General features: G+C 39.6%; 1 protein-coding gene across 1 annotated transcript in view; it reads right to left on the bottom strand.

Moving 5' to 3' along the window:
• Positions 1 to 20,345, bottom strand: part of N4BP3 (NEDD4 binding protein 3) — a 32,529-nt gene extending 12,184 nt beyond the window's left edge. Inside the window, exon 1 of the mRNA XM_007420324.4 lies at positions 20,201 to 20,345. The gene's annotated coding sequence lies outside the window, so the exon portion shown is untranslated. The remainder of the gene's footprint in view (positions 1 to 20,200) is intronic.
• Between the last annotated feature and the right edge of the window lie 277 nt (positions 20,346 to 20,622).

Below are 20,622 nucleotides of genomic sequence, written 5' to 3'. Positions count from 1 at the left end.
TGGAAGAGCTTTTAGCAAGGGCCTCTAAGAAGTTAATTTCAATGTTGCTAATAATGGGGGGCCAATATCATTATCTTTTTTTAATAGTAATTTTATTAAACATTACAATTAAAAAGATAAAAACTAATACAAACTAAAAGAAAAAAAAATAGAAAGTGCAGAAACCAAAAAAGAAAAGAAAAAAATAAGAATATAGTAAAGAAAAAGAAAATAAATATATAAAAAAATTACTTCCCCCTTCATCACAAGTATAAGCAATTTTAGTAACTTATCACCTTCTCCTAAAATACAACAAATAATCTCTTCTTCCCATATCTCATCTCTTATCTATAAACAAATCCTTAAAATCTCATTGTTCAGTCCTGATCAGCAAAAGTTCATTAAGGGTTACCATAGACAACATATCTATTTTAACCTTGATCAAATAAACCAACTTTATATTCCTTCCTTTTACTTTTAACAATTTTGATCTTTAATCCTTTCAAATAATGTCCTAGAACTTGATTTCTTTTCATTCTTTCTTTGTCCCCTCTCACAAAATTTGTCAAAACTTTAACAAGTCTCTTTTGTAAATCCAATATAGGAAAATTATCCAGATCACTCTTTTGGTTTGTTATTTGTATATCCCTTTTAATTATTAAGACTTCAACTGGTTTCATCTGTATAATCAGTGTAGCATCTTTTTCTATATCATTCTCGTAGCCTGTCATTTTTAAATCCACTTTCAGATCAGTCTCAGTCTTGTCCAGTAAAACTTATTCTTCTTCCATAAATCTTTTAATTACAGTCTATCTATAATAGCAGACACTCCTAAAATTAATTTCTAGGTCCATTGTTCACAAATATCCTTCAGTATGTTCAATGTTAACGTATTTTGTTCCATTCTGTATTAGTGAGACAAATTTAAGTGTTTTTCTCCTTAACTGTAATCTTTAGTTCCTTCTGCTTCCTTCTAATGTCCAACCTTCAAAGTCCCATCTTATCATTTTTTTTAAGAATTCAAAACAACAGCATTTCCCAACAAGAACGATTCTTATAATTAATTTCAAAATCTTATTTCAAATCCATCTGGACCCTTACTCAATTTATAACTTTCCAAAATCAAAGTTCTAATCACCCTTTTACTGTTTACTCCCCAAAAGAGAATTTTTTAAGTCCTTAAACTTATATTTAAAACTTCTTTCAGTAAGGATTGAAGGAAACCCACCCGGTGCTAAAAAAAACAACCAAACCCTTGTCACTCCAAAGGTTCCTGCTGAAAAGCAATTAACAAGCAATTTCCAAAAGTAGCTAGATAGGAAGTATGCAAACCCAGTGTCCTTTGGAAAGGCGCCAATAATGTTTTGGGCTAAGATGGCATTCCTTCATCTCTCAGAGCCCTAAACCCACCAGAGATTGCTGTCTTGTGGTCTCCTCACGAGGAGCAACTGTCTGGAGCACTTGTGGGTGATCCCAAGTCCTCTTCTTGTCCAGTGAGGAATTGCAAAGAGCTGATCCACTCACTGGCTCTTCATTCCACTGTGATTGTCAGCTCCACTCTCAGTGGAGCTGTCTTCAGTTCACCTTTTCTTCCCTGGAAGTCGAGGGCCAACATCATTATCAAATGAGAACTTGATTTCTGGAATTGCCAATTTAAATGAGCTTGCTGACAAATGCTGATGCTCTGACCTCAGGAGACAATGTTCCTAAGCGCTTCACAAGCTCTTTAATGATTCTGTATAATTAATTAAATCAGCATTTCAATAACCAAAACATTAAAAAAAAACCATATGGGAAGAAAGAAGTTTGTCAACAGATACAAAAACATCCATAGCAGAATGGGCAACAGATCCCATGATTTCCAGTTTTCCCCTTGAAAGGCCACTAAGCCAGCTCCAGTCAATTGAAGTGGTCAACATCAAGGCAATATGAAAGAAGAGGTTTCTGTGGTAGCCATCTCTTGTTCCCACATGTGCTAATGATGTAATCTGTTCCAAGAAGGCTTATGGCAGAGACCCAGACAAACTTTAGCAGATGTTGATACTGTTCTTACAGAGGAGTAATCCATTTTTAATGTATGCAACTGGGTCCTCAAGTTCAGTAAGAAGGAGAGGGCACGAGTTGAAGTCTCTCATCATAATGTTCCCTTCTCAGCATCACTGGCAGAAAAGTTGGGGGGTGGTATGTCCCAGACGCAATGGTGACCCAGATTCCTATAGAATGCCAAACCCACTGATTCTTGGAACTTCTTTGTTCCAGAAGGTCACACCCCTTGACTTCCAACACCCTGTATGTAATGTAAATAAAAGTAATCATAATCGTGACTCTTAATTGCTCACATACACACATGTGCATACACATGTGCATCCTATCTAACAGTTCAAGTTGCAAACTGTCACTGTCTTTTAAAGGAATCCAGCATCATTTCCTAGCAGCCAAGTATGCATATTCCTGAGAGGAGGAAGCTGGCAGTGAAATGGAACAAGCAGCTGGAATGCGTGCTCTGCATATTGTTGGGAATTCAGCACTGTATGGAGGATGCAGCTTTTCCTCTTCTTTAATTTGCTGTATCTGGTCATTTCTGAATCTTCCACCTGTTCTGAAATCTTTGAATTTCCCTTTACGTGCATCTTGAAGTATATTAATTAAGTGTATGTATGCATGTATAATTCGTATATTAAATATAATATTTATTAGGACATATAGGACTTACATACATTTCCATTACACTATTTCCTTTCAGGATAAGCAACATTATGCAGAGTGTAGAAAAGGAATAAGAAATAGTAAGCCAAGGAAATTGAAGGCAAGAGATAAGAAAAAGAAGGTGAAATGTAGCTGATTGCCAAGCACAAATGCAATCTTGACACATGCATTAAACAAGCTGTACTGCCATCTGTAAGCAAAGCATAGCTGCTGTTGCGGGGAAAATGCCCACTTTAATAAGGAACCAAAGCATCTGGAGATTGTTGAAACAAAGCATTTTTTATTAGCATGCACAACTACAGTGATCACTGGGCTCCTTGTCAAAGGAATGCAGAAGAGCCTTAAACAAAGCTATGCTACAGGTTATATACCTTTGGTTTGTTACATAGGAATGATAAAGAAAATATTGTAAATCATACTATGACCTCTACAACCAGAATGTAGCATCTGATAATACAATGGGAATGACCATACTGCAGTGCCTCTACGTTCCTCTAAACTAACAGGACTTTACTCCTGCTCTAACTACAGATACTAATACCTGTGTACCATAAACAATAGCATTTATTGTGGCCCTTTACTGCCTCCTTTCACACTATAGAAAGACCAAGTCTGGTTTTTGTTATCTGTCTCTTTTCCAGGGTCAAAGTTCCAGCTGCCTGTTTTTTACTTTCATGATTTTTCTCATGCTTCAGCCATAGCCGTGATATATGTCATTAAACCTCCACACCATAATTTAACATCTCTTTCAGTTACACCATCTACACTTACAGCCATATTCTTTTTCAATCTATTCACAGCATTTATGACTTCCTTTTCATCATTTTTTTCTTGGACATTAACATTTATAGTATTTGTTTCCATTCCATTCTTCAGCATATCATTATCATTCCCATACAGATCTCTAAGATACACTTTCCAGATTCCTTCACTTTAGTTTCATCCCAAAACATTTCATCCCTTTCATTTTTAAGTGAAATCACTCTACTAGAAGCTTCTTCTTTAGCTCCTGTAGAGAGTAAAGAGGATGACCTTGAGGGAGAGAACAGAGATCCATTAAAGCAATGAGGAGAAAACATGGCTTAAGCCCAATTTATGCAGAAGGTACGTGTAAATATCTCAGACAGACATCCCCCTAATTTATATAAGAGGGGGAGAAGGTAAAGCATAATCAGACTTGCAAGATTTTGTTATTATACTCCATCTTAATAAAAGTTGTTTTAGTCTTCCATGAAGTTTATTTCTTGATCTTGTCTACCTCGTGGAGCTGACAGCTCCCTTCACCCACTTTCAACAATTTTTATTTCCATTAAAATTCCTCTGCAAGTTCTCTGCCTCCTTTAATCTTTATTGTTTCTTGCTCTCTGTCTATATAAATTATACAGTATCTTTCGCCTCATTCTCATTTTTTGCAGCTATCATTTTAATGCGTTTTTTCTCATTCTTCATCATTTCATGAAGCAGAGGTGTCCACAGAAACCAGTGCTTTTATCAAGAGCAATGTAAGCTCTTGCATCACATCAACATGATGCTCCTTTCATAATTTGCCCCTCTTTGACTTCCTTTATGGATGCCTCTGCTGGGGTTATCTGCAGGGAGGGCCAGTGTAAAAAAAAAAAAAAATCAAGATGATGATTATGACCAAGAGATCAAAACCCCATCCCTTTGTATGATCCCCACCCATCCATCTATATCATCTAACATCATCTTAAATATCATCTCTGGTTCTTCATTATCACTACTCACTGTAGCCTAAGATTCAACTATCAGCTACCTTCAGATTCCTACTTTTATACACAGCCACAACAAACAGCATGACATCAAGTTATACACTCTAACGTACATTTTAACTATTTTGTTCGTAATGAAACCTACTCCTTCACTTCCTGTCTGTATTCATCAACTCCACTCCAAGATCAAACCACCTTCATTTACATCTGTATGTCATTCCTCTTTCTGTTATTTTCACAAACACACAACATATTTCATGCTCTTTACCATTTATTCCTCTTGCATTCCAAGTCACGATCTTCCATATTCCCTGGTTGTCACTAGATGGGCCCATAATATTGACCACCTTTGCTACCCATTATGGCTTTGTTCAACTGACATTTTCACTTAATGCTTTTTGGTAGAGAAGGTGTAAGCTAAGTTCCCAGTCTTGCCACATGCAGCATAGCCTACTAATGGTAAGGACAGTTCAGATTACTCTTGGTACCTGTGGGGCAATATGCTGGAAGTGTGATCAAATCTGTTTTACCCCAAGCATGTTTACACTGTTTATCCAAGCTAAGTACTCTAATCTAGAGACTACCTTGCCAGCAAACAACTATACTCCTGCCTACGTCTCACCAACCAGGAGGTATATGAAGCAGACTGACACACAGTCAGGCTGCAGAAGATACCTGATCCCTCTGTAATGCCTCTTCTGAATTCTCGTACTCCTCCTCCTTTTCCAATATGTCCCAATATGTCTTTATTAATTCCCATCCAATTCCCCTTTTTTCCAACGTAAGGCTCAAGTTTTCTTTCTTCTAAATTGCCTTTTGCCCATGCTTCTGGTTTTATTGCAATAAATAAATGTGCCTGAATTGATACTGTATTTTCAGGAAGAAGACTATTACTGTGTAATAGTCAGTCTGTTTTTTCTTTACATTCGCCTAAGCAATGGCAGAGCAGGACCCCTATAAGCAAAGCAATGTTTGCTTTTTTTTTTTATTTTAGGAAAAAGTTGAGTATGATTAATATGATGGAAGTGCATATAGTTATGGAATGCATGGAAAACGTGGATAGGGGAAGATTTTTTTCTCCTCTGTCATAATACTGGAACTCGGAATCACCCATTCTAGGATTTAAAATTGAAAACATCTCTTCATTTGGTACACAGTTAGGCTATGCAATTTATTACTATAAGATGTAGCAATGGTCACCAATTTGGATCAGTTTAAAAGGGAATTAAGCAAATTTATTACCCTTCTATCCTGCACATGGTCTTCTGATTAGCATGGCTCTTGACATTCTTGAGTCAACAGAATTATTCTTGAATTCATATGTTTTTATAAATGTATATTTAGTTCCTTCTGAATATATTCCCCTTCCAGATTTGTTTCGGCAAATTTTGCCTAACTTTGCTCAGTGAACAGTTTGCCTCATAGCAGAATGTTCTCCTAAAACCAAAATCCAAAAGTTGCATGAAGAAAGAACCTAGCAATCTTGATAAGAAAATAATTTAAGAAGCATGTCAGCTATTATTAAGAAGCATGTCAGCTATTATACACACTGCCTAAAGCTACAGCTGAATTAGAGCAGAATGCAGTGAATTTGCACAGAGAACGCAAAAAGAAAATGCTGTGAAATAAATACTGAATGCCTGATATGCCTGGAAATGATTGGGAAAGGGGGGGAGAACAGTTTTTCTTCATAGGAAACAGTAGTTTATATATTTTTTTTCCCCTAGCATAGAACAAAAATGGATTTTAAATAAGCAAATAAATAAAATACATATCAGCACTGAAACATAAATACAGTACACCAGTGGAACCTGGGATAAGTTATTCACAGCAGAAATCCCAGTTATATTGGTGAACTATACCATTACAGAATATAGAGTGACAGATCAGCTGAAATGGTGTAGAATAGGAGCAGAACATCAGCAGCACAGGGGACAAATAAACCATGATCTATCTCTTCAGGATGTGGTGCTGCTAAGTCTACAATTTTACATTTGTTGAAGATTCAGCATAATAACCTTTTCCATTAATTTCAGTGGGAGAGTAAAACAAACTTTTATATTGAAGACCATAACGTTTCACCCATGTTGCCACCTAAGGATACAAGACATGACTCACCATTCATAATACCCAACATCTGTATATAAACTCCCCACGATTCCTCATTGGAACTCTGTTACACAGGTGACAAGTGTATGGCGTGGAATTCTCTCTCTAACTTCATACATGTACTTAAAAGTTCACAAGAGAGAATTTCATTATTAGAAGGCGTACCACATATATGCTGGAAAAATCCAAAAGGCCACTAGATGGCAACAAAGAGTTTTTTCTAACTCTTTGCTGCCACCTAATGGTTGTTTAGATCTTTGTAGCCCATCATTAGTACCTTCGGTTATAGAATCTTTAGAGATCAGACCCATGGACTTGAGGGAGTTATGAATTGGTGCTTCCAGACTTAAATGCTCAATACAAAACTATACCCTAACTAAAGGAGTGTAATAAGCAAAGGAAGGGGAGAACATTTGTTGTAAAATACAATTGTGGCAGAGACCCTTGTTTGTTTCCCATCTCACATTGCAACTGTATTTTATGATTCTTGCCCTGCAACAATAGGGAGGAGCGGCGCCTGCCATGCAGGAGAAGAACTCTGCCTTCTGCATGCAGACATGTTCTTTTTGGGAAGACTGGGCACTCCAATCATTGTCTCTTGAGCACTTTTGTTTCCAGGATGCCCAGAAGTACAGCACAAAGAGAAAGCTAATGACTAACATAATGACTGTGTTCATACAATATGCTTAATCTGGTTAAGGTGAATTCATTTATTTCCCCACACTTATATACCACTTACTTGCCAACCCCTAAGTGGTTCATAATAATAAATAGGATTACGCTATCAATAGACCAAAGTATTGAAAGAGAATTAAAATCATCCAAATTCAACAGAATTTAAGTTGAGATAACATTAACATCAAGTTCAGTGGCCCCTCTAAATGGGTAGTCTTTCAGCTCCAATGATTTATTGATAGTTTTACCCAGAAGGTTGGTGCTAGAAGACTCTATCTTCCTGAAGGTGACCAGTGTGAGGGCCATCTGAATCTCAGAGAAAAGCTTGCCCTAGAGTTTCAGGGCTGCCACTGAGAAAGCCTGTTTCTGGACTCCTGCCCCCCATAACTACCTGAGGCAGGTATATCTACAGCATGTACCTGTAGGCTGAACAAACAGGATAATAAGATTCTGTCCAGAAGCTGTCATCCCTACATAGCCTGGGCCCAAGCTCTGTGAAGATTTATAGGTCAATACCAGCCCCTTGAATTATACCCTGAAGCTTACTAGCAACCAGTATAGGAGTATATTGATATAGGTAGCCTGCAGTGTAGGAATCCCACTGCCAAAGCAATTCACAACATCAGCATGCAGGCTGCTGTAGGCTTTTACATAGTCTTCAAGGACAGCCCCAGATAAAGCTCATTGCAATAGTCCCATCTAGCATGAGCTACTGACACAAAGGCCTCGCTAAGGTATCCCTGGCTGCAATCTCCATTTGCTGATCCAACTGGAGCTGTGAATTCAGAGTACCTCCAAGTCACAGACTTGCTCCTCTGGGAGGAATATGACCCCCACCAAAGCCGGAAAAGGGACCCTGAAACTGCCAAGTTCTTCTGTATGAATAGCCCCTCTGTCTTGTAGCAACTCTGTTTCCTTGGTCCCATTCAGTCACATATGGTCTCCAGATACCGGGTAAAGAATTCCACTGCATGTCTAAGAAAGTAGGAGAGTGGCCCCAATCTTGGAAGTGAAAACAGGCTGTTCAACCCTAACCCTTGCTGTTTTCCCTCTCTCTTTATAAAACATTTGTGGTCCTTCCAAACCTAGAGACCAAATGCTCCTGTTGCAGAATGCGCAGATTCTCTTTTACATAATTTCTAATTAACTATAAAAATTTATGCCGTGACTTATATCTGAGGATTAGAACTGAGAGATCTGAGTAAAACTGACCCATTCTGTCAATGCTGGTAGACTGTAGTGACGGGGACAGGGATAATATTTTTGTCATACTCTCTACGGATGCCTGTTTTGTATAATTTTTTCACTGGTTATAGGCCTACCTAGTCCATCATTCTGTGTCACACAATGGCCAAGCTGGACTGGAAAGCAATGCCTCCTTTCAGGATCACTTACAATCAACCAGTAATTAGGACAAGTAAATAGCAATCAATATTAGGATCCATTGATAGCCACCATGAACCTCTCCAGTCTCATTTAAAACAATCCAAGTTGGTTGCCATTACCACAACTGCTGGCAGCATATGTCACATCATGTAACAATGTGCGCTATATTAAAAATTATTTCCTTCTATTGGTCCTGAATCTCTCTGCAATTAGTTTCAGTGGATGACTTAAATTGTAACACACACACAGAAAGAGAAAAAAAACTTCTCTATCCATATAATATGAGCCATGCATGACTTAATATACATATGTTGCATCTTCCCTTACCCTTCATTTTTCAGGTGGAAGGACACACTTGCTATAGATTTTCTCATAGGGGAATTATTTTAATTGTCATTTTTGAAGCTTTTTTTTTTAAACCTCTGTAGCATCCTTTTGAAGCAGCAGTCTAGCCCACACAAAATATAAATATTTATAGGAAAAGGCCAAAGACCTGAGAAATCCAAAAAACTAGCAGAGATAGCTGCTAGGAAGTCAGCAGAAAACTCAGTCATGGGGCAACAAAGACAAGAAAATGGAGCAGGAACCAATGGTGATAAAGTTTTGCCTGGATTCACTGAACATGCTAATTCATGGTTTCCTTAACCATGGTTGGAAGAATAAGGTACAACTGCCAGAGTTCACTTAACATGCTGAACCAGAAACTAGAGATGTACAACTGCTATTACCAAAAAGGCCATGTGAGCTCTGGGTAACAGGTTAGGTCTGGGTTAGCAGGCAGGGTGAGGACTTTTTCTTAAGGGGTCAAGGGTCCATTTCTCCCTTAAGCCCCAAATAAAGGGCACGCATTTCTGGCCCCACTCTCGGAGAGATATGTATGTGTCACAAAAGAGATACTGGCGAGCTGGATGTGGCCCCAGGGCACATTTTTTGCACTCCTGTCATAAGCCACAATTTACAACCCATAATAGTTAGACTTGTACAACATCCTAATGCAATATGAAAACCCCATCCTTGTGTACTTTTTCTTGCATAGAATTGGTGAAAATTGGATGTAACAGTGACATGTACATCCTCCTTCCAGGCTTTCAAGTTCTGATGCCTTCCTCTAAACCATGAAGATCCATTTAGTATCATGGCTAATATTCTTAGATATCTGTTCTCCAATTCTGTGTTAAAGCCACCTGAAACTATAGCTATCATCATATCTTGTGATAGTGCATTTCAAATAATAATAATAATAATAATAATAATAATAATAATAATAAAAATAAAAAACAATAATAATAATAATATCACCACCACCACCACCACCACCACCACCACCTTATTTGAAATAGTTTCCTTAGTTTATTCTGAATCTACTGCCAAACAATTTCACTAAACGACTGTGAATTCTAGTAAGAATTTTACTCTTTCTGCACAGTGCATAATTTTTCTAAACCTTGATTAATCGTGTCTTCCCCCAAAGAGCTCCATATGCTTAAATTTTCCTTAGACGAAAATGTTTCCATGCCATGATAATCTGAGCTACCCTATTCTCCATTTCTTCTAGATACGCAATGACCTTTCTCAGACAGGGGAATCATAATCATACATTTCAGTTAACAGAATAGCCAGTAGATACTTTAATCTCAAGTTAGGTCTTCATCAGCCAGATTCTTAATGCAGTAATGCCTTGTCAAAGAGTCCATTAGGTTTTGCTTCCAGAGCATCACATCCTCCAAGGTAGTCCAAAAGAATTTGTGGGCTATTTGTTGCTGTAAACGTGCAGCAAGAGCTATTTTGCAAGACATGCTTTCCAATGGAGAAAGGAGAAGTACAGTGAAACCTTGATATAATGCGCTTTGGATACAATGACCAAGACAGGAAGTTAAATTCAATTTCATTATACAGTGGTACCTCGGGATACGAACTTAATCCGTTCCGTGACTCTGGGCGTATCCCGAGTTGGTCGTAACCCGAAGCAAAATTTCCCATAGGGTTCAATGTAAATCCGGTTAATCCGTTCCGCCCTCCGAATTTGGTCGCAACCCGAGGCAAATTTCCCCATAGGGTTCAATGTAAATCCGGTTAATCCGTTCCGCCCTCCGCCCAAATTTGGTCGCAACCCGAGGCAATTTCCCCATAAGGTTCAATGTAAAGTACAATCCGTTCTGAAACATATGCATTTTATTTTTACACCACAAAAACATGAAAAACAGTGCAACTGGCACAGCATGAAGAGGGAGAATGGGGTGGGGAGGCAGTTATTGGTTGGAGGGAGGGTCCCCTTCAGGGGTTTCCTCTCTTCTTTGCCTCTTAGCTGCAGGCTCAGTTCTGGGGAAAAACCTGTCTAAAGTCTGTTGTTTTTTCCTGCGCTGCATAACCCTCCGGAAATGAGAGAACACGTTATCGTTCATAAGATTCAGCACTCTGCTTGTCACAGTTCTGTTGGGGTGGTGCTTCTCAATGAAATCCTGGCACTCATTCCATTTTTCCATGATGGACTTGATCGCATCACAGCTCCCCTCCTCCCCCTCCTCCTCTTCCTCAGTGGAATGCTCCTCACCCAGCACCTTCTGTTGCTCACTCTGGAGCTGAGCAAGTTCTTCTGTGGTCAGCGCCTCCTTATGGTCCTCAACAAGCTCCTCTATGTCTGCATCATCCACAATCAGACCCATGCTCTTGCCCATGGACACAATCTCCTCCACTACCTCTGCATCAGACCCTTCACACTCATGTCCAGCAACACATTCTGGCCACAGTTTCCTCCAGGCGGAGTTTAAGGTCCGGCAGGTGACATCTTCCCAGGCTTTGTCAATGAGGCTGATGCAGTGGAGGACATTGAAATGTTTTTTCCAAAACTCTTTGAGAGTCAAGGATGTTTCTTCGGTGACATTGAAACACCTGGTGAAGAGCGCTTTTGTGTACAACTTCTTGAAGTTGCAGATCACTTGCTGGTCCATGGGCTGCAGAAGAGGTGTCGTGTTGGGGGGGAGGAACCTGACCTTTATGAAGTCGTACTCGGCGTCCATGTCATCCACCAAGGCTGGAGGGTGTGCCGGGGCATTGTCCATCAGGAGAAGGCACCTTTCAGGCAGCTGGTTCTCAGACAGGTATTTTTTAACGCTGGGTGCGAACACCTCGTGCAGCCATTCCATGAACAACTGCCTTGTGACCCATGCTCTCGCATTGGCCCTCCACATGACAGGCAGTCTGGCCTTGTTCACATTGTGCTCCCTGAATGCACGAGGGGTCTGGGAATGGTACACGAGTAGCGGCTTAATCTTCAGGTCGCCGCTTGCATTCGCACACAGCAAAAGGGTCAATCTGTCCTTCATGGGCTTGTGCCCTGGCAGTGCCTTTTCCTCCTGCGTGATGTAGGTTCTCTTTGGCATCTTCTTCCAGAAGAGCCCTGTCTCGTCGCAGTTGAACACTTGCTCAGCGACGTACCCTTCCGCCTTCATGAAGTCCTCAAATTCTTTCTTGTAGGCTTCTGCAGCAGCCTTGTCAGAACTGGAAGCCTCACCATGTCTTGCCACACTGTGGATGCCACTTCTCTTTCGGAATTTCTCGAACCAGCCTCTGCTGGCTTTAAATTCCTCACTTGCTGCGCTGGTAGAGGGGTTTGTCTGCAGCAAATCACTGTGCAGCTTCCTGGCTTTCTCGCAGATCATAGCCTCACTCACGCTATCACCTGCCAGCTGTTTCTCATTCAGCCACACCAACAACAGCTTTTCCACCTCTTCCAGCACTGGTGTCCTCTGCCTCGTTAAGATCGACACTCCTTTTGCCACATCAGCTCCTCTGATGGCATCTTTATTCTTGAGAATAGTCGAGATGGTCGACTTCGCCATCTTGTACTCTGAGGCCAGATCAGTCACACGAATGCCACGATCGTGCTTTTCTATAATTTCCTTCTTCAGCTCGATTGTCACTTTTCTCTTCAGAGCCTTACTCCCGCCAAGCCTGCTCTGCATTTTCTTTGGAGCCATGCTAACACGCACACCAAAAACCTTCGCAAAACACCGCCAAACACACCACAAGCCTCACCGAACGTCTCCTTGCTACCGCGACCTCGCCCACAGGAAGCCGCGACCGCGTGGCAGCAGGGAAAATGGCCACGGATCCGGTTCGTATGTCGAGGCGAGTTCGTAACCAGAGGTAAAATTTTCCTGCCGAAGCTGGTCGTAACCCGAAACGTTCGTTAGTAGAGGCGTTCGTATCCCGAGGTACCACTGTACTATGGTATCCAGTACCTGTAGATAACAGGTTGGTTTCACATATTGCAATAAGCCATAAAGTGATTTGTTTGGTTTTGATTTAGAGTACAACTTACCCTATTGTGTGAACCAACCAACTGCAGTTTATTCAAAGATCATGAATAAACCAAATGTGATTTAGCAAGATGTGTGAACTAGGTCACCGTGTAGATGTTCTGAGTGGCCACACCCAATTGCAGATTCTTAATAGACTGTGCACACTGCTGACAGCACTGTACAGAATAGTAGAGCAGCTCACTCTATCAACCACGTACTTTCATGCAAGACCAGTATCCTGAGAGGAAGAAAGACTGCCTTAATCCCCGCATGGCCCATGTAAACTATAATTTCTTCTCTAAACAAGGTGAGGCAGCAATTGAAAACAAGGAAATAGCCAGTATTTCCTGTATCCTTCAAACTCTAAGAATAGCAATGTCACAGGAAGCAGCTTGTGAAACCCCCAGGCAGGTAAAGCTGACTGTGTTTGGAGCATTCAGAGTTGGAAGCAATACCCAGACATTCCTTTGAGTATGAGTATTCTCAGTCTTGGCTTTACACTGAGAGTGTTCTTTCAGGAACAAAATAAATATGTCTACAGAACTGCTTTGCCACAGACAGCATTTGCAGACACCCCAACTCAAGTCATCACATGGAAGGAGACACAGGAAATAGCACATGACCTTCAATGTCCTACAAAGAACTCCAAAGAAATACACAAATAGTTTGGTCCTAACTCTCCTGCAACTGAATAATGAAATCACTGTTGTCTTTAAGGAGAATCCTACAGCCTAATGTTCCTGGCTAGATCATTCAAGGCAACCAGATGATCAAGAACTATGAAATAGATCTATCTTCAGACAAGAGTACATAGCTATCAGGCTTGTAAGAGCTACTGTAGCTGTGTTTGCCCACACACTCACTCAGGGTTAACTTAATCACAGTTTATTCAATTAAACCAATTTTCTGCATTCCTGTAACAATGGACCATAACATTAGCTACATGGGTTGGGTTATAATAATATGCTAGGCTAAAATTGGTTGGAGATTGTGGCTCAGTATTTTATGCAAACTCTTAATGTGTTTTAGCATAGTATAAAAATAATTAATAAATAGCATTACAGCCTTATCAAACTACATTATTTTACCTAACTAATTTGGTTTTCAGCAAATTGGAAAAACTAACAACCACCACTGGTACTTAATTCTAGTGTGACCTGTCTATTTTCCTCCAAGATTTATAAAATGTGCAACTTAAGACAGAATTAATGTCTTAAGTTGCACTATTTTATAAGTCTTTGTTTTATTAGTTGCCAGAAATACTATACTGAAACATTGTAGAACTAAAGTAGATATTTATTTGGATCAAAAGTATTAAAAAGGATGGCAATTAGCACTGACTGAAACACAATAGCAGAGACTGGACGAATCCCTTCATTAAGGACTTCTCAGATTCAACCTCCACTTTTAGTTCTATTGATTCTTAATGACATTCTTTTATACAATTGCATTTTTGGATACGGATCTTTAAAATTTCATTCTTTGTAAGATTCCAAGCATATTCATCTATACCCTGAAACTATTTGACTTTTGTCTAATATTTATTTCCATGCAGTTGTTGGTTCTTTGTTCTTTTTTACTTGCTTTACTTCCAATGTTGTCACAATGTACTGCTCATTTAAAGAACTATTAAAATAAATTTTTAAAGAACCAAATCATTCTGCTCACAAAACTTTATCTTCAGTGGCTGCATGATGGCTCTTCCCCAGATGGTACACATGTAAAATGTCAATTTTTTCCCCCCAAATTTTCATTCTTTGATATTTATTAAGTCATATTTGAAGTAATGGATATGAAAAAATAAGCAAAACATGAGAGTTATCTTTGGTCGTCTTGACCTCTGAGGCCTTTTATCATATTCCTCTGTTGTCCATATGTTTCTCTTTCCATTATAGAACTCCATGCTAAACACATTCAGAGTTCTATGATAATCAGACTTTGTTGGATCAAAACTGGATAATTTATTTCTCAAAAAGCATGTTCATATCAAATGTAATCAATTTGTACTGTAAATTCTGAAATAACAAATTTTTTTGGTTCAGACCTAGTGTATACAGCCTATTTTCTAATGCAAGCCACACATTTTAATATATATATATATATATATATATATACACACACACACACACACACACACACACATATATATACACACACACACATACATACATACATACATACATATTTGATTTATAAACTGCCACACTCCAGAGGCTCTAAGCAGTGTACAGAATCAAACACAGTACAAAGAACAATATAATAAAGACAATAAAACTGTAAAAAATAACAAACAATAACGATACAGATTTTCCTGTAGTTGCTTAATCACCAAAGGCCTTCCAGAAAATCAGTCAACAATGTCTGCATATATTATACTTCTGAGAGAATACTTCTGATTATTAAAAGTGGGAAGATAAGACCAAAACAAAATAGCTAGAATAACAACTTTGACATATCTGATAACTTTTTTGTTTGTAGTATGAACTGTCTCAGAAGTGCAACAAACTCAAAGCCAAGTATTAAAGCTCTTGAGTTTATAATCCCACTTTGCCAAGATTTAACATCTAACAAAAGAGCCTGCTCCAAACTTTAGCTAATATTCTGTGACTATTTCTGCACACTATTTCTAAGAGCTGGAAAACAAAGTACTGTTAATGAGCACCCCTCCCCCAAAAATGTAAAAATTGCTATGTAATCAAACAGGCCTTAGTGCTATCTTGTTTTTGATCTGAATTATATTTTGCTTGTGGCCCTGATTATGAATGCATGGAAATCATCAGAAGAACTTGCACAATGTTTAGCTTATTGGACTTTTTAGAGTTGGGAATTTCCCTCAACAATCAGTGAGCCTGGAGGCTTTTATATTCCCTAAATTCCAGTGTATCACTTGGCTTACAGCAGGAGACAACAAGGTATTTTTGCAGCATAACCCACTGTTTCCATCTAGTAAACTGTGTTCTGTACTTGGGATGTGTAACTTGATCTGCAGTAGGTGGGAAGAATGATGCTGCTACCACTTGTAGATAAATGATCCTGACTTAACATCCTCACCTGCCCAATGTCTTGATTCCACTGATAATAAAATGTTATGTTTGTAAGTCTAATGAGTGGCTGTATCACAACAAACAAGTCCTAGGTATGGAGATGAATCATCAGTCTTGGAGATTTCTTATAGCACCCTCTCTAATAAAGTGGGTTAGAACGCAGATCCCATTTCACCAAGACTCAAATACAGTCAAAGAGTATCAGTTTGGGGATGTCTAATCCTCTTGAAACATCTAGGACAAGAGGATGACCAGCAGCAAGGTGGATGGACTTAGTTACAGTGGGGATGGATGCACCATAGGCAGACCTGAAGGACCACATTAGGGACAGATTGTCATGGAGAAAATCTGTCTATGTGATCATTAACAGTTGACAGGGATCTAATGGCACAAAATCAGTAAAAATATAGAGGAAAAAACATAGTTGCAAAGAATGTACTGTACTCAGAGCAAGAAAGTGGTTAAGAGTAAAAGAGGGAGAAAAAAATGTAGAGCAATTTTGATAGAAATTTTTTTAAAAATTGTTCACCTCTCCTTACCTAATTTGAGAATTCAAGACTTCACTTCCAGTAGAGGGAAAGAAACTAACTATAAATTTAATGAAATGCTTTGGGATCAAACTGAAGTAAGGACTAAAATAAAATACTGGAAGGAGTATTTTAGAGATTTTTATGGGAATGATAGCAACATGTGCAAGAGTAAAATGGAAACAAATGCTATAAAGGTTAAGGAAAATTGATAAAAGGATATCATAAATGCTGTGAGAATATTGAAAAATGGTAAAGGGGTAGGTGATGTAACTGGAACTATTAAAATATTGATGAAATTTGCTTATGGAGTGGCTGAACAAGTTGAAGTTGTTTGCTGTATGTGAATAGAGTGGCATATGGAAGTAAAACATGTGGGAGAATAAATGGAATGTTTAAAAATGCCTCAATAGAGATCAGGAAGTTAAGGCAAGGATGTGTGATGTCCCCTTTGGTTGTTTAACATATTAATAGACAAGTGTCTAAATGCTTGTGGTGATAATAGAGCTATGTTGGTTGGAGATGTGAAGAAATATGTACTTTTGTATCCAGATGATGCCATGTTGCTAGCTGAGAACCTGAACTATTTGCAGTAAATATTACACTGATTATATGATGAGAAACACTGATCTGAGCATAAACCCAGTGAAATGGCTATGTTTAAAAGCATGCATCTGCCTCTTTTGTTATGTGGAAGTGAGAGATTTGATATGTCAAGAGAAACATAAAAATAAGTTGAATGTCACAGGAATGGAGCGCTTGAAAAATGTGAGTGATAAAATAGGAAGAGATAGGATCAAGGATGAAGGGGTGAAAAATGAATGTTGACTGAATGTAAAGATATTTACTCATCTTTACATTCAGTCCACATTCATTTTTCACCCCTTTAAAGTAATAAAGTTACTTTATTAGGGTCTTAGACCAATGTAGCAAAAGTGGGTGACTAATATGAAAGAAATATGTTGAAGTGGTTCGGATATATGGAGAGGATCAATTTTCAAAACAGATATATGAAGGAAGAGGGAACGGGCTGGAAGAAAGGGGAAAACTGAGAAAGTTGTGATGGGATGGAACTGGGACTAAATGGAAAGAAGTGAGAAGTTTAGAGAACAAAGTCAGTGTAGAGAGCGATGTAGGGATATGATAAAGCAACGATCATTTGCAAGGATATTAAGCAGGGAGACATACAATGAATGGTATGTATAAATTACAATTTCCTTTTCTGGTCTCATGCCTTTAATTTCTTTGGCTTATCATTTTTTACTCCCTTTTTATCCTTTGTATAATGTTGCTTAGCCAAAAAGAGAATGGCATGATAGGTACAAATACATGTATGTATATATGAAAAAATTCCAGAGTTTAAAATCTGGAAAAGATCAAGTTATCTGTTGTTGATATTAACTTATACTTTCCTAATTCAGAAATGAAGGGCCACAAACCAAAAAAAAGTAAAGTATTCAAGTCAGTCCTTTAATTATTATTGAATCATATAATCAAAAATTAAACACACACACACACACAAAAGCTAAAACAGAAATTGCATCAAAGTAAAAACAATCCCATATATTTTAGATGTATCTATAAATACATTTGTAATAATAAAGAGACTAGATTTTAAACATCCATATTGACTATTTCTATCCAAAACACCATTTGCAAGGGGGAATCCATTAGGAATTAGCCATTAAGCAATTTAGGGGCATTTTTCGAGTGTCTGGGGAAGATTTAATGGTGGCAATGGGATCAGTTTGTCTCCCAAGACCTCCCATTCTCATTCTTAAATCTCCACACACACCCTCAGATCCCCAGATAGCCTCCTGCTGTCCTGTGGAAGGCTCCCCTACAACCTCTGACCCCTCAAGTGTTGCCTACTCCAAAATATAGTGTTCTTCAAACATTCTTATTGTTCTTGATTTGTAAGGTCTGGTGAACTTAGAACAAATAACTGCATTTGTTTCACTTTTAACCAAGTTGTAACTTGTGAACAATTCTTCTGCAAAACAGCTTCTCAAAAATAGGTTTCCAATAATCAGTTGTATAAAGTCCACTAGTTGTTCTTGACCTGATGCTGTTTATCCACGGATTTAAAATGTGGGTAGTAAAAGGCATGAAAGAAGGATCAGGGAGTCAGAACTCATTTCCACCTCTTCCAAACTTTTACATGGAGATTTAAATATAGATTTGTGCTACTACTGCGATAGCTCTTTTGCATTCTGGGTAATTTAACTGATTCAATTTAAGAGCTTCAAAGCAATGTTCCAAGTTTGGGATTCTGCAACTTCCATAATGTTTGTTTCCACAGGAGAGTTTCCTTATTTTATATACTGCATATTCAGGAATTTGTGCCCCTTTATAAACAGAGGGCAGAACTTCAGGGTGGTCCCTCCCAACAAAAAAACAAGGCTGGTAGTAGAGGGGCGCAGCCTGTTGTGGAAGCTTTGCTCTATTCATTCTAGAGGACAATCCCAATGGAACAGGATGATGGCTTTCACAGTTTCATACAGATAGCTAAGGACATACGGAAGAGCGAAGAAAAAGGCTCATTTACAGCAGAACTCCAGACACACAGCATACTCAAGATCCTACTACTGAATTATGAACTAATTTATGCATAATATCTGTCATTATCCTGGACTCAGGTCAACAAACATTCAAGGGGATTCCGTGTGTAAACTTGAATTAAACCAAAGACAATCTATACTTTATTAGCTATTTCTGTTGTGAGAGCAAAGTGTTTGAGGACCGTAAAGAGATCGTTCCAATCTATGGCACTGATCTGGAACTTGCAGATCCCCATACTGTATTTCATTTTTCGGGGACTATTAGTGGGGTGAAGTAGTTTAATCTCTGGAGGGCAGCAGCCCCAGTTCACCTTTGAATGAACTACGATTAGGCTGTCCGCTGGCAAGAAACAAGCGTGCTCGGCTTTCCTGCCGGACCGTATAAATTTAATCATAAATAAATAAATATTCTACCTGCTATTCTGCCCTGCTGGATAAATCGCGTGCACAGAACCCGACCTATAGCTAGAACGTGTTCCGGTTTATCCAGATCTACGGCTCGGTAGGAAACTACCCCTGCATTAATGTCACAATGTGAAGTTACCCAGGAGGCATTCATTGAGAGAAGTTCCCCACACAAACTAATTATATCGCTACCATTATTATCCAAGCCTTACCCAGCCAAACGGAACATCTGGCTGCACCGAGCCCGTGCGATGGAGGCTCGTTCTCACAAATAAAGGGGTGCCACTTTTTCCAACTCGGCCTCGATCAAAGCAGCAGCTCGCCCTGCTGGTCTAACTCTCCGCTGGCCGGCCATCCTTTTCGCCATCGCTTCGAGATGCTGAGCCCAGCGCTAGGGAGGCCGAACTCCTTCGCTCTAACTAACGTCCGAGGCAGCACTAGCAGCAGTCCCCGCCGGCACCCCCACCTCCCCCAAAGCGCCACCAACTGGCCCCACATGCCATCCGCCGCCACCCGCGCTCCCCCTCAAGGACTCGAGTTCAGCCTGCTCGAGACCCCCGAGGGAAGCGGCTCCCCTCCTCCAGGGAACGCTTCTGGCTCGGGGCAAGAAACCATGTGTCAAGGAATGAATGGATTAAGTCGACGCGTGTTTCAGATGGGGAAGCCAAGCGCTGGTGTCCGAAGAAAGCCTGAGAACAAAGGCAACTGGACCGATCCGAATGGAAAGGGGTCTCGAGAAAGCTTCCCGGATAAGAATAGCGGCCAAGAGCGACTCACCATCGTTGCTGCCCGAAAGGTCGATCCTTTGCTAGATGGGATTCGCCTCCATTGCTCTGCAGCCCCTCAGCCAGATCCGCCTTCCCTCGCTGAGATTTGAACACCCCACAGTAAGCAAGGAACCCGAGAGTTCTTGGCTGCGCCGCTGGGGAGGAAACAAAATCCGGACTGGAGTTCTTCAGCGTCTACGCCTACTCAGATACAAGAAGCGGAGAAGCTAAGGCGCTCTAATAGACTGCGGCAAGGGGAATGGTAAAGTACGGCCTGGATTTCGCCTCCTTCCACTAACCTTGGTCTTGTCAACAAAGTGGGAGCTAGAAGGGAAGACACCAACTTAACTTTCCTGCGGTATTTCAGTGACCATTTATTCTGGGTGTTGCCCCACTGACTCAAGTAAAAGATTGCAGCAGTATAAGGTCAAT

The sequence above is a fragment of the Python bivittatus genome, unplaced genomic scaffold (genome assembly GCF_059951505.1).
Source record: "Python bivittatus isolate LINGU-HERP-01145 unplaced genomic scaffold, Pbiv_v1 ctg000080_np1212, whole genome shotgun sequence".
NCBI classification, from domain to species: domain Eukaryota; kingdom Metazoa; phylum Chordata; class Lepidosauria; order Squamata; family Pythonidae; genus Python; species Python bivittatus.
This window is presented reverse-complemented; position numbering and strand designations above follow the sequence as displayed.